We start from the raw sequence: 18,332 nt of genomic DNA on the forward strand, positions 1-18,332 counted from the left end.
GTTTATGTAATTGTCCATTTTGTCGTGATATGCTTTAGAGAATTTTGTGTGCACTTAGTATCGATGTTAGTATAGTTGATTGGAAGGTTTCTGTTTTCTTCATATTTGATTTGGCAACCATGCCCCATTTTTGTAGTTCATAAGACCAGGCTGCGTATGTCCGATTTAGATTTTCTTGCTACGAGCTACATGGAATTTCTGATTAGATGTAAGTGTTTAGTTTTTTCTTGTATGTGTTTCTTCCAGTTCAACTTATGACCCAGATGTAACTCCAGATGTATTTAACGAAAGTTGTCTGTTGGATTTCCTGATTTAACAATTTGTTTGAGTTTGGATCTAAGATAAGGTCACTGCAGCAATGTTTTAATGCGTCAACATGTGACATTTTCACATTCAATTTTGTAAGATCACCCATTGCGCAATGCGTGGGTCGACTGTTTGTTTGCTTAACGTGAGACGCGAACTATCGTAATGGGTAACGATCTTAAAATGAATCCCATAAATATAAATATGGAACCTATTGATGGCATGAATAACGGCTAAACGTTCCAGCTCGAAGCTGCAATATTTTGACTCTACGATAGTGGTTCGTTTACTAAAATAAAATATAAGTCGAAAGAAACCGTCCGTTTGTTTTTTAATTAATACCGCGCCGAAATCACTTGCGATGGCATCACAATGCAACTCTGTTTTAAAATCGGGGAATAGATAATCAAAACCGGTTCATCAGCTAATTTACCTTTTTAAACACGTAAAGGCCGTATTTTCTTTCGCGCCAAACTGGAAATTCGCATCGTTTCTTAATAATTCATATAGGGATTTCATTAAAATAGAAAAATTTGGAATAAAATACCTAAAATAGCTTGCGGGGTTCACAAAATGCAGTACGTCTTTCGCCGTTCGTGGCAGTGGATAGTCTCGGATAGATTCAATGCCGTCTCGACTGGAACGAATACTAGATTCATTAAAATTAGTTAGCCAAGATATGTAACTTCGCGGTATAAAAATAGAAAATCTGTCTAAATGGAATTGTAAATCGTTTTTTACAGCTAAATGAAAAATTTCTTCAAACATTCAAAAAATCAAAATATGTTCTTTAAGCGTTTCTGTAGCGACTAAAATATCATCTAAATATAATACGACTTTATTCTTTTTACCGAGATTGGTAAATACAAAATTAATATATCATTGAAAAACACGCGGGGCATTAGTAAGCTCTAAAGGCAATTTCAGGTGTGCGAACTGTACAAAAGATGTATATTTAATAGATGATTTTGAAACCCTTACGTGATGAAAACCATTCTTTATGTAGTTTCGACCAATCGCGGGGAGACGTAATCGCGAGGAGAGATGTCAACGAGAGTCGTAAATTCCCGTTACGATTATAGCAATCGACGCCACGAATTGACCGATCCCCTGATTTCCGTTGAGATAATAGGGATGATTTAGTTTGTATAACACTGTGATTCACAGAATTGTAAATTATATATTTTCAACACTTAGATTACACTGTTGAGCATAGATAAATAGATAATCACTTATCGCACGAAGATAAGATAGATGTGTACGTTAGAGCAGGGCTCTTATAATTGGATTTAGTGTATTAGTGGACGTAGCACTATAATATATTTAGTAGAGGAGATGTATGTTCGACAGTACCGAGAACCGACTAAAATAGTTTACGTGAATTATGCTACTCTAGCGTTATGCTTAGACTGCCACGTTAGGCGTTAGCGTTAAACTGACTAGTTGACTTGACTCTCCCGATGTCGTAAGAGAACGAGGTGACTTTTCCAACGGTGTAGAAGAAGTGAAGTTGAGTGACGATGCTGTGTCGGAGGAAAGCTAGTGATGGGTGTGTCTAGCGCACGGGACCATCGGATTTGTTGATGACGATTTTGGCTAAGAGAGTGAGGGAAATAGGCTTCGTTGTTAATTGGTTAAACGAAGGTTGGCGGACTAAGAAGGGTCTTAGCTGCCCTCGATAGAAAGTTGTTATTAGGAAGCATCGTACGTGGAAAAACCCAACTCTCCCTTGGCAAGCCGTGGTAGATAACAGTCTAAAAGTGATTGAGAAAAATACATTTGTTGAGTCGGAAGGACCTTAGCAAGCAAATTACTCGGATTTATGACGGGTGCTTAAGGCTATTGAGAGTACTCCGTAAGGATGAGCAGTTTTTGTGTGGTATGAGTGCCCCTTTGTTTGCTTTTTCTCTTACTTGGAATTTTCGGCAGTGTTCTCTTTCTGTTAGGTCGATTTCACTTAACTTGGGTCTGAATAGTATGGTTTCGCATTTGCTTGTGTTGATTTTTAGTTTCCACGCGTGGTAATAGTCGTTTATTTTTTCGAAAAGTTCTTGCAGTTCAGTTTTTATTGTCTTAGTTTTGCGGCCTGTTACGTAGATGATTAGGTCATTTGCGAAGGCTATGGAGCGTTTGTGGGTGGATGTATTGAAATTAAAGAGGTTTAGTAAGTCACTATTGTAAATACTGAAAAGTAGCGGGGAATTTACTGTACCTTGTTGCAGACCATTTGTTATGGAGAATTCTTTGCTTGATGTGTTTGAACCTTCGGTCATTACGAATGTTCTGCTTGTGATCATGTCCCAGACTATTTTAATTAGATGTTTAGGAAGGTTTATCTTGATCAATTTGTATATGAGATCTGGGATCCAGACTGTGTCAAAAGCTTTTTCGAGGTCTATTAAGCAGGCGGCTACTCGTTGTTTTGCGTTTAGGGCCCAGCAGATGTCTGACGTAAGTTTGTTTATTGCGTGGATTGTGGAGTGGTTGTGCCTGAAGCCAAATTGATTTTCTGCGATTATGTCATTTTTTGTGCAGAAGAAAGTTAAGGGGTTGTTTATGATTATTTCAAGTACTTTGCTTATGTTGGGGAGGAGACTTATGGGTCGTAGGTTTGCGGGCGATGAGCCGTCTTTGTCTTTTTTTGTAATAGCTATCAATTTGGCTTTTTTCCCTTTTCTGGGGAAATATGTGTTGTTTAGAGCATTGTTGAAGAGTACTGTGTAGTACCATTTTATTTTGTTCGGTAGGCGCTTGAGTAAAACGTTTGGGATGCCGTCGAAGCCGGAGGATTTTTTGTTGTTTAGTTTGGAGAAGATTGTGCTTGGTTGATTGTAATTTGTGAAGTAGTTTATTTCTGGATCTGGTTGTTTGGGGTTGTCTGCGGTGTTTTCGTTTGAGAATGTACAGACTGTTTTGTTTAGCGTTTTGTCTTGTTCCATTTCATTTTTAAGTTTGTTTCGGCGATGATAATTCTGTTTAGTTGATCTCGGCCCATGTGTTCGTTTTGTGTGTGTATTTTGGAAAAGTGGGTGCCGATGATGTCTAGTTTTTCTGTTGTTTTAGTTATTATGAAGTTACCCTCGATGTCTTTGGTGGTGTTGTGTATTGTTATACCTGCTTCTTGGATGAGGGAGGTTTCTTCTGGGGGCAATTTGAGAGGTGTTGGAGCTTTGTCCTTTTGGTCTGAAGATTTGATTTATTTGTGGGAACATGTTGGCTGAGTCGTTTTTGGAGATGTTTCTTATTTTATTTGTCCAGTAATGGTTTATAGCGTTTGCGAATTCTTGTTTCATTTGCGCTTTTATTTTGTATAGTAGGTACTTTAGGAATTCTAATTCTTCTCTTTTGTCGTAAAAGGCACCGGAAAATTGTCTTTCACGGTGATCTTATTTAATTCCCCGTAGATGACGCAGAGATGCATTTTTTATTCTTTTTCCGCACTAATACAACAAGGGATTGCGTATGGTGAATTGCTTGGTCTGATCATTTCTTTCTCGTACAAATCGTCCAAAATTGAAAAATCGGCCGATATGCCGACAGCAATGTCGCCGTTCGGCCCTCTTTACGGAGTAAGACCAGCCTCGCCGTCCGCCACGCTCGTGGGTAGACTCCCTCCCTCAGACATCTCGTGTAGAGGCGCCGAAGTTTGACAACGAGATGATGGCGTACGGTTTATCTCGCGCGACGTAACACGGTTTTTCGCTACATATAGCAAATTTCTTTTTATGATTAGTATTTTGGTTCATGCATACCTGAAATATAATTACGATGTAATTTTGTTAAATTGAAAATCGCGCTAGCCTGCCACAGATATTGGTGAATTATAATACAATTATTCAGTTTTTCTACAAACATTGTGGCCCTTTTCCTACTTAGTTCGGTAATTTTCAATTTTAAGGTGTTGAACAATTTCGTTTCGTTGTAATTTAAGATTTGTTAACGAGCACTTTTCACAAGCTGACCGCTGTTACTTGTCTTTGGATCGTTGTTTTGTGAATACGGTGAATGTAAGAATAAGAAAGAAGAGAAGCAATTGAGATACAACGAGATACCTTACAGATTTTATATCTAGACAAATAAAGTCAAAAGAAATATAATTTAACCAGTGTCTGGATCCATTTGGACTAGTCAGCAAATAACGGAAGTTGTTTAACTTAGTGTCATAAGAAGCCAAGGTATCTCTAAACGACGGATTTAGTATCAACATTCATTGTAACTTCAAAGAATTGTGTCGGACTTAGGCATGGTCTTCTGTGCAGTTGACCGAACGTTGCGCATTTCCAGAGTTTAGCTATCGTCCAATATCATTTTGATCGTGAGATTCTCGAAAATCCAATTAAATCGTTTTATAACAATGAAATAAAAAATATGAAAACTTCGTTTTTCTTATTTTGGCAATTTATGAGTAATTGCGTTATCGCTGGAGCAGACAAAGAAAACACCGGAAACTACTTGCAGTGATCAGTTCCGCGAAGTAGTGGGGATAACTCGTATCCGCTTAAAATTTGACGAGACAAATTTTCGACTCTCTGAGCGACGTTTATTTCGTCAGGACTATCAATTGTCGTTTGAACGTTGTGTTTCGATCGTTCGCGGAGAGACGCGATCGCGAGATAGCACGTCAACGAGAGTTGTAAGTTCCCGTTACGATTAAATAATCGACGCCACGAACTGATCGATTCCCTTATTTCGATTAGGATAATAAGGGTAGTTCAATGAATTCCACAGAATTAACACAAATAAATTAACGTTTATTTTAACAAATTATCAACTAGGAAGACATAAAGAGAACAACAAAAAGAAATGTAACTGCGTTTTGCTTGATAAGTAATGCGCGATATAAGAGATGTGTTGACGGTTCGGCTTCTCGAAAAGTTCTGCACGCCTTTCGATTTTTTCCGTTTTTTCTGGAAGGCGACCCCCACTACGTTCGGATCACGCCACATTCTTTTACGCGAGGTAAAATAACGGCCACGAATCGACGTTTCTGGAGGTCTCCCTGCTTAATGAACCATGCGCTTGCCACTACAATGTTTGTTTGCCGGGCAGCCGCGACGATCCGTCTGCGACATCATAGTGCCGCGATCGACAGTTAAGAATATGATCTATGGTAAGCCGCATGGCGTAACACGTTGCATTAATTTCTCTAATGTAATTTCGCGTACCTTTAACTGTAACTCAGTTCTTTCGGTACTTAACGAGAGAGCCGAAAATTTCGTCGTTTTAAAGTTTGACGATCTCGATAATTGTTAATTGTGTAATTTCGTGCTACTGATAAGGATCGATAACTTACAATTAATATGCATAAAAATAATTACAAATATTGTTAAATATGCCCGCCTTGATATTCAGTACATTTATTATTTCTTCGTAACATGTTTTTAAAGACGCTTAATAATATCTCTTCACTTATTTGTGACACTCGCCTTTCGATATTCTCCTCAGCGGTTTCGATTTGTACACATCAGTCTCTAACATCCCACAGAGAAAGAAGATTATTCTATTCTCTCCGTTTATTACGCCCCAAGGCTTACTATAGGCCGTGTTCCTAACCGTCGCAAACAGATCGTCTTACATGACCGTCGAGATATACACAAAGTAGCGATAAACGCATAGTTGTCGTCAAGCAGCGAGTTCCAGAAACATCTATTCGCCTTCGGTGCGTTATTTTATCCGCATAAAGAAGCTGGTATACGTGATCATAGGCGCGAACGGTGGCGTGATCCGAGCGTAGTGGGGGTCGTATCTCAGAGAAGACAAAGGACAAAATGGAAGGGCAGTCAATGGCAAATGAGGATTCAAACGGAATGCATCGAAAGGTTCAGACGAATAAAATCAAAGTCGCTTAGTCTAACGAATACATCGAGAAATATCATAAAATCGGGTCAAATTACTGTAACAAACTAATTGTATCATCGTTAAATCATTTGTGACGTATTCATTATAACTTTAAATATCGTTAAATATACACGTTTATATTAACCGTGTTAATTCAAAGTTAAAATCATTTGAACTATCTCTGTTATTCTAAACGAAACAGGGGAACGACTAATTCGCGGGGTCGATTATCATAATCGTAGCAAAAATTTACGTCTCCCGCTCACACGTTTCCCTCGCGATCGCGTCTCTACGCGAACGGTCGTAACATTTGGTCCTTCGAGCCGGATCACGAGTATTGGACGATCAAGTGAACAGAGATACAGCAGTAAATCATACAGTGCCACATGATCACATCATCATCATCAGCATCGCAGCAAGCGTTAGCGGCGAACCTCGCGCCAACAACTAGAGGGTCAACTTCCGCAAGGAAATGTCTTGCACGTCAAATCAGACACACACGGTGACGAGCAACGTTTCAATTCGCGACAACAAGGTATGCTCGTTCATTGTATTGTCTTTACAATCCGCTATAACATTGAACACTGTTTATTTTTTATCAGCTTCATTCTAGAATATAAGGATACACAGCTATGAGATATGTCAAGTCATTCAACAAACCACTAGCTTTAATTTTGGATATTTTATTCTGGTAGAAATTTACAAAATTCCAATGAAGATATTAGAAATCCATCTTCAGGAATTTATGTCGCAAAAGTATTGATGATAAATTCTGTAGTAGGATTAAGATCCTGCATGGTTCCAAACCTGTTGCTAAAATCCATGTTGATGTAATCCTAATTTCCCCAAATTTTCATCTTTATTTTTACACTGCGATTTAAGGCAAGAAAAATGATTGAAAGTTTCTTTTGTTCTTGTTTCAAATCATTTTTCCTTCTTAAAAAGGATTTTAAGAAAGATAAAAAATATATTTTTCTCAAAGTATGATAGCGTTTGTGATAGATCATGTATGATCTTGTCCTTTCTTTGCAATGCTATATCTAATGTCCTTAAATGTTCCATATCTTTTCATTTACTTATACTCTCATCTTATTCTTCTGGTCTGAAAGTATAACTGTTACAGCTTTTAATGGTGTTTTGTTTTTATCTCTTGAATATATTCCGCTTCATTTATCACTTTTAATTTATCGTCATCCCTTCGAGTTCATCTATCTTATCTTGTAGTTTCAAGTTTTCTTCTTTTTTCTATCCATTTTATTTCCTTATCTCCTGTTATTTTTCTCTAGCTTAACATCTTGTATTAGGTGTAACTAAATATATTATTTGCCTTTCTTATCTCCTTTAATTTGTCTTTCATATTTCTCATTTCTTCTCAACGCGAGAATTGATTGTAATTTCAACAAATAAATAAAAAAAAAAAAAAATTTCTCATTTCCCTAAACATATCTATCTTTTTCAGGATTTCAAATTTCATGCCTTTATTCCCTGTGTTCACAACTATATTTCCTTTGTTTATACTTGTTGTTATCTATTCTTTGTCTTTTGTTGCCATTTTGCTGTTTATGATGTGTTTTTCTAATTTTCCTCTTGTGTTTCTTTCCTCTGCCATTTTAGTTGTAACTGTCTACTTTCTTGAGCTTTCTTTGTTCCGTTGTAGTTTCCTATTATCTGTTTTATCTTTTTCTGTTTTTTTATTTATTTCACTATCAGAATTTCTTGTTTCTTACTGTTCGGGAAGTGATACATTTACACTGTACATGAGAGTGTGTGTGTAAGGGTCAGAGGGCGTCAAGGTCTTAGTGGAGACAAAAGACTGTTGCCAGATGTTAGAAGAATCTAGGATAGTCGGTTGGCGACAAGCGTGCGTGCAAGACGTTCTTCAGAGTGTAATATAGATGTATAGCTGTTGTGTGTGAAATATAGTCAATTATTTGTATTTCCAAATCCTCGAATTTCCTTAACACATATATGTGAGTATGAGTGTGTGTGGAAGTATGTGCGTGCGCAGCGTCTCGTAGAACAAAAGAACGGAGAAAATGATTGTGAGACAAAAAGAGTGCTGAGACACGTTTAGTGTGTATCTACGAATATCTTGTAAATCACATATTAAATAAATATGAAACTATTTTAATATCATTTCTATGTGTAATGTGAGTGTTGCTATATGCTTATTTCGGCAACTAAGATCCACAATCCTCAACAATAATAAGACTATTAAACTGTTATAAAAGTAATATAGAAACACGGCTTATTTAAAAATTATTTACAATGTAATGTTTTGTCTATGATGAAGTATTTACTTCTAGAAAAACTCTACTTCTTTTTCTTCTGTATACTCGTGACCTGGATACAGCTGTTACTGTGAAAATAGAACTTAGTGAAGCAAAAAAGTTAACGAAAAGGAGAGGTCCATATTATTGTGTCCTTGAATATAAATGTTGTTTTTGGGTCACAAGGTCTAGAAACAAAAGAGCTATAAGTAGATTTTTATTGCTGTTTCTTGTAACTTACAACTAGAGTTACATACCAAGATTAATGTTTTGGTAACGCCCATTGCTGTCAATGTATCAACGTGCTCCCTATTATATTCTATTGTAATGTAACACTGCTAAATTCATCATCTGGATCAGCATATACTATACCTGTACTTAAGCTTACTTCAATATATATTTCTATTAGAAATTTATCCACGCGTTCCTCTATCAGATAACCTCAACAGTCCAGAAGCACTTTTTCGGATGACAATATTATGATATCTACGTTAAACAGAAGATTTCATTACATTATCAATCAGCCCTAATATTTTCATAACTAATAATTCCCTAAATTTTCTATTTGTATTCTTCTTTATCGTAATCTTGTAAACTATTAAAGCGTTTTTCTGTAATTCCCAGAAGAAACTGAATGTCAAGTTTCCAGTATCGTTTGAGCCCTTTTCTAATTGTAGTGGCATAAGAAAACATTTGATCCGCTATACTTTATTGTATGCAAGAGCAGCTAGTAGTTTCAATCTTCCAGATGACTGTTGCCTCGTAAAAGCAGCAACGAATATTTCTTGTACTTGGTACCATGATGGGAGTGAGCTTTGTTGATAAATCTCACGAATCTCTCCATTTGAGTGCGACAATATCATTCTTTAATACATATATTAACTTATAAATTAATATATACATTAAATTCTAAAAAAAGGCAATAATTTCTTTGGATAATATCTCTCCTGTTTTTTTAATAAATCAGTGTATAGTGTACCTCACAGATTGATAGAAGCAATAAAAAATAAAGGAAAATCCACTAAATATTAAATAAAAGGATAACAAAATTATCATTGAATTGTTTCACAGCCAAGAACACAATTTTAAGAGGAAATTTAAGTTTTTCCAGAGTTCGAAAGGAAACAATTTTTGTTTGTTCTATCTTCAGTTTTGTTTTATATTGTAATACGAAATTATACAAACGATTCTTTCAATTTTTGTTTTAGTATCATAAAAAAACTGAAAATAGGGTTGAGTTTATAATTATTCGCAGCAGTATATGTGGTAATTAATACAAGTGTTAAAAGATGTATAAAGGCGAGAAAAATATAACTAGCAGGAGAGTTTGAAAACGTGTCAACAAGTATCTATGAATCAGAGTTATTTTGTTATGAAATATATTGGCGCACGATAACTCACTTATTATTAGCTTTCCTTATGTTTTGAAATATTAATTTATGCTTAAATATAACAAAATATGCAAAAATATCTACATTACGTACGCTTTGAATATATTTCATGTGTGTTTTACATTCTTGAATACATAAAAATTTAGCTCAATCTAGTCATGCGGAATCGTTGAATTAATTTTTATGTGCAGTACAATGCAGATTCATGATTAGGGTCAGGAGCGTGTAACGAATCTTCACCTGGATTAGACATTGTTGTTATGCAATAGAGAAGATATTTACTAGTACAAATATGATTATTACAGAATTTGACAAGTAATCGTGGTAATTAGATACTCGAGGTGCTAATGACAATGAAATGCGGTAGATGATGCTTGCCTTAGCAGAAATATTTGTTGCATCGCGTATTGTGGTTAGGTTTTCTCCTAGACCTTTAGCTTTTTCAATAAACTAAGAAATGTAAGAAGAAATGTTGCGTTTGAGATACCTTTTCGCTCTAATTATTATTTAGACTTGTTTAAATGTTCACAATGCAATAACAATACGTATCATTTTATTCGGGAGAGTCCACAGAATTTTTTCGTCTCAACCCTAACTCAATAGCTGCTACTATAATAACGTAAAATATTTCCAAAGTTGAAAATTTGCAATTCTCTTCAAAATTGATTTTTTCGAAAATTGTGAGTTATAAAGAAAAAACGGTTTACAAATTCGAGTGTAGCTTGCAAAAATCTACAAGAATCGCCTATCGAAGGTTGCAAAATTAGATACGTGTCGAACAGTGAACAGATTTTATTCCCATTTTTCACTTATTTTTGCATGTAAAGTAACTTCCGTCTGCCTAGTCGGTAACTAACCGAATTTACATGTTTCAAACATATTTCCAAGATCAATTTTCTTGAAAACAAAGCCTGTTATTCTTTATATTTTTCTTGTTTTTCTTCGTGTAAAATTGTTTATCGTTTGTTGACCGTATTTCACAGGACCTTATGTTTCATATATTCTAACATAACGTATTCATATAAATATTCGCAGTATAATAATCGCTATTTTCGATATTAAAATCATTGTACAAGCGGAAAGGGGGTGATTCTACGCGAAAAAAGAAGTCGAAAAATAGAATAAAAATTTTTCGTTTGAGGCTTTGTTTTCGAGAAAATCGACTTTGAATTTTCGCTCGGTACGCGTGCACTTTATCACGTCTCGTTATAACGAATCTCACTGTAGATCGTTGTCCCGATGGAAAAATTAAAAAAAAAATTAAAAAAGAAAATTTTTATTCTACATTTTCGACTCCTTTTTTCGCGTAGAATCACCACCTTTAAGCTTGTACCACCAGTTACCAACTACCTCGTATATGTCGGAGATGAAAGAACATCGGGGCCTTTCTTTTGGAATTTTTGGGAAGATCCCCAATACTTTAGTCTAAATTATTTATTATAGCTATACTTAAATAATAAAACTTAGAGGTAGTTGTTATGATTCAATCTGTAGCGGCACACGAGTCAGAGGACAATTCAAATCCTGTTGTTGTTTTGCCTCGGAGTATCAAGACCGTTAGGTTACAAGTAATGTAAGAACAAATAAACTCCGGGCAAAATAACGTCGCCGCTACATGCAACCGTCAAACGTAGACGAATTCGAATTTTCCGGTTCTTTCCCGACCAGTATAAATGAACGGACGCGATCGCGAGCGAGAGAGTATCGAACAGTATCGAAGAGCATCAACGAGTATAAACGAGTATCGAAGTGTATCTGCAGAGTTTCTCCGAGTATTTATCGAGTATTTATTCCGCGACTTGTATTTGTACCAACGATTCGCGAATTAGGCTGTAAATAATTTAGTTATTTATTTATTTATTTACTCACAATATTGTATTATCGTAAAGTAATTTGAATTAGAGGTCGGTTGAAATTAGAAAAAACCGTGTACGTCGTCTTTCTGTGGTTCGTTTACATTTAAGAGCGCTTATGTGACTAAAGTCACGTAGTTCTTACAGTGATGTGAGAAAAACAATAAACAACGAGAGGTCAGAGTATGCGAGTTGAAAAGTGAGTGGATTGCGAGAGTCAGAGTTGATCGAGACGTCGGAGAGTAGAGTTGAGAGAATTGATCGAGTTGTCAGAGTTGCTAAAGAGGGAGGGAGGGAGAGAGAGAGAGAGAGAGAGAGAGAGAGAGAGAGTGTGCGTGTTAGATTCGTTGTGACGAGAGTTGCCAAGTAACTGTAAAGTTATTTGAGATAGATACGAGCATCGCATTTAGTTTCAGTTAAACAAACATCGTTCTCTGTCCAATTAATACCTGTATATTCAATTCATTATTAATAAATTGTAAGTAATCAGGAAAAAATTTATATCTTAATTTCCACGATACTACAATATATTTGACGGACTGAGACAGCAATATTTCGCTCTCGTTATTTCACTCAACCATTCATCGACCAATCCTTCACAAATCCGATTATGTTTGGCCGAGATTTGTGACACTGGCTTGGCCTCGAGGTGACACAACTGGTCGCCGAACGTAGCCACGGTGACGCGATGAACGTTCTTGCCTAACAGAGAACAATATTGTGGGACACATGTTGTATTAACAATCAAACCCCGGGCAGGAGCAATGTCGGCTCTACGCGGGTCTGCCTAGCAACGGCGGCTGGAATTTTGTTGATATCCCCGGCCAATATGCAACGAACAAACGCGATCGTAAGGAGAGGAAAATTTCCATCAGTCTTTTATTCTTGCGATCACCTTGGAGAGTTTGCACATCGTCTTTACGTGCAGTATTATACCAAGCGTCACAGCAAACGTTACTTTGTGCTTCAAAATATATTCTACGTTTAACAAAGAGTTACCCGGTTGACCGTGGATTCGTTATTGAACCTAAGAACATTGTCTTTAATATCTCGAGTGTCTAATCACCACGGTTATTTATCAAACTTTGTAAAAATCAATATTTATACCAGTAAATATAATCTCTATTGTACAACAACGATGGCTAGTCCGAATAAAGATTCGTTACACGCCTCTAAACCTAACGCTTACTCGACATATATGTATATGTAACGAAAGTTAAGAAAGTTGGAAAGAAAACCCACGCTGTCTCGAAGATATCTTGTTTTTCAGATGCTATAAATTGACAAATAACTAGATATTAGTATTGACATTATTTGATGTCATATCTGACCTTAAAGTATAAATAAAATCAATCTAGGAATTAATGAAATTTCAAACATTTTTTCTAAGAAAACAGAAGTTTCGTTCCTCCTAATGAGTATCACATGATGCAATAGGAAAATAATTTGACATTGAAAATCGTGTCAAGATCAATTTCGAAGCTATAAAATCGTCTTAAAAAAACGCCGTGATAAAAAATTTTTTGACACCTTGTACAAAGGTGTATATCAACGTAAGTGTACCTGTATGTCTATATTCGAGGTTATTTATCTATTCAAGATAGCAAAGTAAAAATACTATATAGAGGATTTAATTAATGTGTATATCAACGTATGTATCACTATATATAATACAATAATATTCTCGATATACGTACATGCGTCATAGAAGGTCGTTCGGGGAAAAATGTTCATGACACCGATACAAAAGTACCATATGGAGGATTTAATTAATGTGTGGATCAACGTATATATCATTATATGTAATTATATCATTATTATCAATATTATATATAATTATTATATTGTTATTATCATTATATGTAATTATATCATTATATGTGCATTTGGCAAATATTATTTGACATCTGGAAGCGACATGTTATTTATCTATTCAAGATAGCAAAGTAGAAATAGCATATAGAGGATTTAATTAATGTGTGGATCAACGTATGTATCACTATATGTAACAATAATATTGACTGTATATGTACGTGTGTAATAAAAGATTTCCGGTTTACAATGTTTACGATACTGATATAAAAATACCATATAGAGGATTTAATTAACGTGTATATCTACGTATATATCATTATATGTAACAGTAACATTATGTGCATATGCGTATAATATTGGTTAAATGCGTTAAAGTGAAATGTTATTTACCTATTCAAGATAGCAAAGTAAACATACCATATAGAGGATTTACTACTGTTAACACTCGGTATTCTCGTATTCAAAGTATTTAACCAAATAATTTGGGAATCCAGCGGACGAGCTTGTATTTAATATGATTATATTTAATATAACAGCTTTACTCAATATACGCGTAGGATTTTAAATGTCATGAGGGTTGCAGTGGACTCAATTTTAATGTACCACACTTATACGTTAAACGTTTTGCTCATTGGTGACCTTATCTTAATCTTTTTCTTCTGCTATGCGAGTGACAGTAAGTTTGATAGTAATCGGAACACGCGATTTCTTTAAAACACAATCTTATTTTCCGCCCGACGAACACGATACGAGACGAGAGAATGATTTATGAACACGATTTTCGAGTGATTCTTTTCGACAACTATTAAGCTTCATTTATAGCAATAGTCACTACCATAATCATGGTCAATCGTGGATGACGCAGTTACGCATTAATTCACTTTAACAATCCTGAATAATGGTTAATATCATACTGTAAATGTACACGTTAAAATTACGCTAATGACAGTTGTCTCGTACAATTTGTTCATTTACTTTGCAACAAAAAGAACGCATCTGCAAGCGTGTTAATCGGATAACTTCATTTCGCAAACACAGTTGAAAAATAGCAGCGTTGTGTCCGTACTCTTTAATATCCCATTATATGGAAGTTAACGACCGGAAAATACACGGCTCGACTACTTGAAGGAAGTAGCTCATGAGCAAGTCTTGTATCCTCGCAATGGTATAATTCCTGTAACGTCTCGTTCTCGGAGGATTTATTTCGTTGATTTGTACTTGTTTATTGCTTTTGTGTTTTCATGAATGGAGCATGTCGCATGCGAATCGTAATATGGTTTTAATGGCGTTTTGACTTCAATGATATCAGCGGCTGATTGCGCTTCCCGTAAGAAGCTTCCAATCATTATGTATTTTAGGAACAACAAATAAGGATATTTAGAGAACGAATTAATTATTCAATTGTTCGCGCAAGAAATACCTGTCTCTTTTTCGAAAGTTATAAATGCTGTTTTCAAAGAGTTCCTTAGCTCACCATAAACCAGATAAGAATTTTTGGTTCCGTCTAGAAAAAGAAACCTTCAGATCAAACCGAAAGGGGTTCGGATTATATTTTCTAATCGTATTTGTATATTTCTTTTTACGGTCAGCTTGTCATCCACGTACAATCGAACAGAGAGTCCATTAATTATTTCCCTTCGACTTGTTTCAGAGGGAGCATCTCGGAAGCCATGCCGGCTGACGAGTTCGCTGGAAATCGAAACAGAAGCAAACCAAGACTGCAACCACCTTAACGAACCGCTATTATCACTGGCAAGGTCATCGGGCAGACCGGATCTAATCATGCTCACGCCGACCATGCTTCCTGTGCACTCGTTCCTCTTTCTTAACGACGTCAACCAGAAGATCGGGTGCTAAAAAATTCGAAATCGAGTTGATTGAAAATCTCAAGGAATATTAAAAAAAAAAATACGAATAAACAATTTGATATAGAAACCATCCATTTTGGGCAAAGAAAAGAAACAATCAGAAAAAGGAATAACCACAGAAGCTCTGAATTTCATTGCTTCCTAATGGTACTTCCTTGGATATTTTTACATTCTGGAGGCGTGAACGAACTCTGAAAAACAGAAACGACTTCTATCGGATGATCGAAAGAACTACCTGGACACTGAGTATAATTATTCACACGTGCGGATGCCATTTCCGGCATGTTTCTCCATGAAGAAGGTCAGCTTCAGTTTTTGCCACTTGTAGATAGAAGTTGAAGTGGCGGACGTCTTAACGAGGTTGCTAGAATGTCAAAGAAATAGATGAGGGAAATATTATGAAGATATATTTATGAATATCTAATTGAGCATTTAATTAAGAACTTAATCGAAAGACCAAAATAAGTTGGTTCTTGAGACCAAGTACCTATCTAAGTATAATAGTCTTTTGTACTTACGGTTTAATAAGAGGACTTGAGTAAAACGATTACTCGTTAAAAGGAACAATAGAATAATCATGCCTCCGCAGACGGTGGTCTCTGCTTTCATGCCTCATCGCGGAGAATCTCAGCGAAAAAAGTGTCCCTGCCTAGTGAATGCCGTCGCCATGGTGGAGCTGGCGTATAGCAACTCCCTAAGTCCAGGAACCTAATCCTGCGTCAGAAAGACAAAATTCGCTGCGGAGAAAAGTAAACAAAAATATATATATAGGGAAGAAGAGACAAAGATTAAAGATCGTTAAGAATTAAAGGTAATTTAATGATAAAAGGGAGAAAGAATTGTGTAAAAATTCTACTGGGAAAGAAAAGAAAGAAGAAGCCTCCAACGAGAAAGACGTGCTCAGAAGCGAGTCCCGCGTAGCGCCATGTAGAGGAGCAGGAAGAAGCGCAGTCCTCCACTTAATTTAATCGTTTTACATAAAACATTTCAATCTTTTTTCTTCTAAATACTTTACCTATATTTCATCTGGTTGAATATTCCATATTTTTAAAGCTTGTTGATAATTACAAATGCGTAATTATCATTCTGAAGCTAGAAATTTGAAATAAAATTGCTCTGCGCGAAAGGAAATAAATCAACGTTTTATATATAGCTGTTAAAATGATATAATAAGTTTCAGTAAAATAGCTTCACTAAAATTTGTGACTTTTTTCCTTTTCTATTTTTTTTTTTTTTTTTTTTGATTTTATGTGTTCAAGGGCGAACGTTCCCTCTCATTTCTTGTAAAGGGCTGACGATTCAGTGGATGGTCCGGGTAAATTTAAATTGTAAATGAACGCATTGCTGGTTTCAAGTAAAAGCCTGGATAAGAGCGGATATGGTATGAGAGTCTGTCGTGGAAAGGGGAACAGGCCGCTTCTATTTGTAAAGTTTGAATCTCCTCGATATTGAAGATGTTGAAACTGCAAGTATGTATTTCATTTTAATCCATTCGAGACCGAGATTTAATTGTAAGACGATACCTAGGTGTCGGTACGATCTGAATGTTTAGTTAGAATGATTCTGTGTTTTACTCTCTCCAGGGTATCCTTTTCATACTTTGATTTTAAATCGATGACAATCTTAAATAGTATGCCTCATATTTTTAAAATATAAAATTATATACTATGTTATTCTATAATGTATTATGTATAGTCATATATATATATATATATATATATATATATATATATATATATAATAATTCTATATTGAAAAAAATATGAAATTAACATGATATATACATTACTACATAAGTTATATATAAAATATGTATATTATACCCTTGCCTACTGACTGATATGAATTTCTTTCGGTCTCGAATGCGTTAAAAGAGAGCGCAAAGAAGTCGAAATTACTTATTGTAATTAGTAAAACGACCTGAGAGGCAGACAGATACAAGAAAGAAGGAATATTATATTAGCGGCATTATCATGTTTTTGCTCTCTTTAAGTCTTTCATCGAGACAGACAATCTACAGGTATTAATCGACCAATTTCTCCAAGCTGATAACTTCGAATTGATGTTTATATATAAGAAGTGTTATGTGTTAATCTGTCTAAATGTTTAAAAGGTGTTATAAATTAAATGTTGTTAAACGATACGTAATTGCCTTTTGATCGTAAATTTTACTATCAAGGGGTCTTTTATGTATGCGTAATCATTGTGAATTATAACAATTTATGTAATCGATATTAAAGGTGTTTAAAAGCATGTATTTTTTTCTATATTATTATTCTCCTATATTATTATCCTATATTATTATAGCATTCCTATATTATTATAATATCCAATTACATGTTGATACACAAGATATACAGATTATTATTTATAACGTTTTGGTTTTCTTAATTGAGTCATTCATTTAGTACAAATGATAAGAAATTAGTAATAATTCACAAAAAAAGGATATGGTAGTAGAAATATTATAAAAAAAACATTTTCTGTTTTAGTGTAGAGTTACTCCTTCTTACAGACAGTGTCGTACAAATCTGTACGTCTCTGAGAAAATGTAGGTATCTGAGCCCTTACTTCCTCAACAACTTTTAGATCTGATAGAAAAAAGAAACATACGAAGTAATAAGTAATGCTTACTAATAAATTCAACAAATACAGAGGAAGATGGCTAAATCGATAAATTAACGAGACTAAAAATTAATTACATCATGGATCTCTCGCTTTTAATTTTAAGCTGTAAATTACCGATATTGGTGACTGCCATATTCTCTTGAGTTTCCAAATCGTAAAGAATCTTTCCCCAGGGATTGGTCAACTGTGTATGTCCCCATGCGACGTAACTTGCTTAAGGAACACGAGCCGGTGATATGCAGGCAACGTATAATTGATTATCATTCGCTCTGGAACGCTGAAGTAATGACCAGTGCAATGGTCCAGTGGTCATTTTGAATGCCGCTGGATATATCAGCATTTGGCAACCTAACCCAGAGAAGC

The 18,332-nt window shown here is 35.3% G+C and overlaps 1 long non-coding RNA gene across 1 annotated transcript; it reads right to left on the bottom strand.

Moving 5' to 3' along the window:
* Positions 1–13,921: 13,921 nt before the first annotated feature.
* Positions 13,922–15,667, bottom strand: LOC117207223. The gene is made up of 2 exons (XR_004487481.1): positions 15,577–15,667; positions 13,922–15,326 (listed from the first exon to the last, which is right to left on the bottom strand). It is a non-coding gene; the product is annotated as an uncharacterized LOC117207223 (long non-coding RNA).
* Positions 15,668–18,332: the final 2,665 nt, after the last annotated feature.

Source organism: Bombus bifarius, unplaced genomic scaffold (assembly GCF_011952205.1).
Source record: "Bombus bifarius isolate JDL3187 unplaced genomic scaffold, Bbif_JDL3187 scf7180000008024_frag, whole genome shotgun sequence".
NCBI classification, from domain to species: Eukaryota; Metazoa; Arthropoda; class Insecta; order Hymenoptera; family Apidae; genus Bombus; species Bombus bifarius.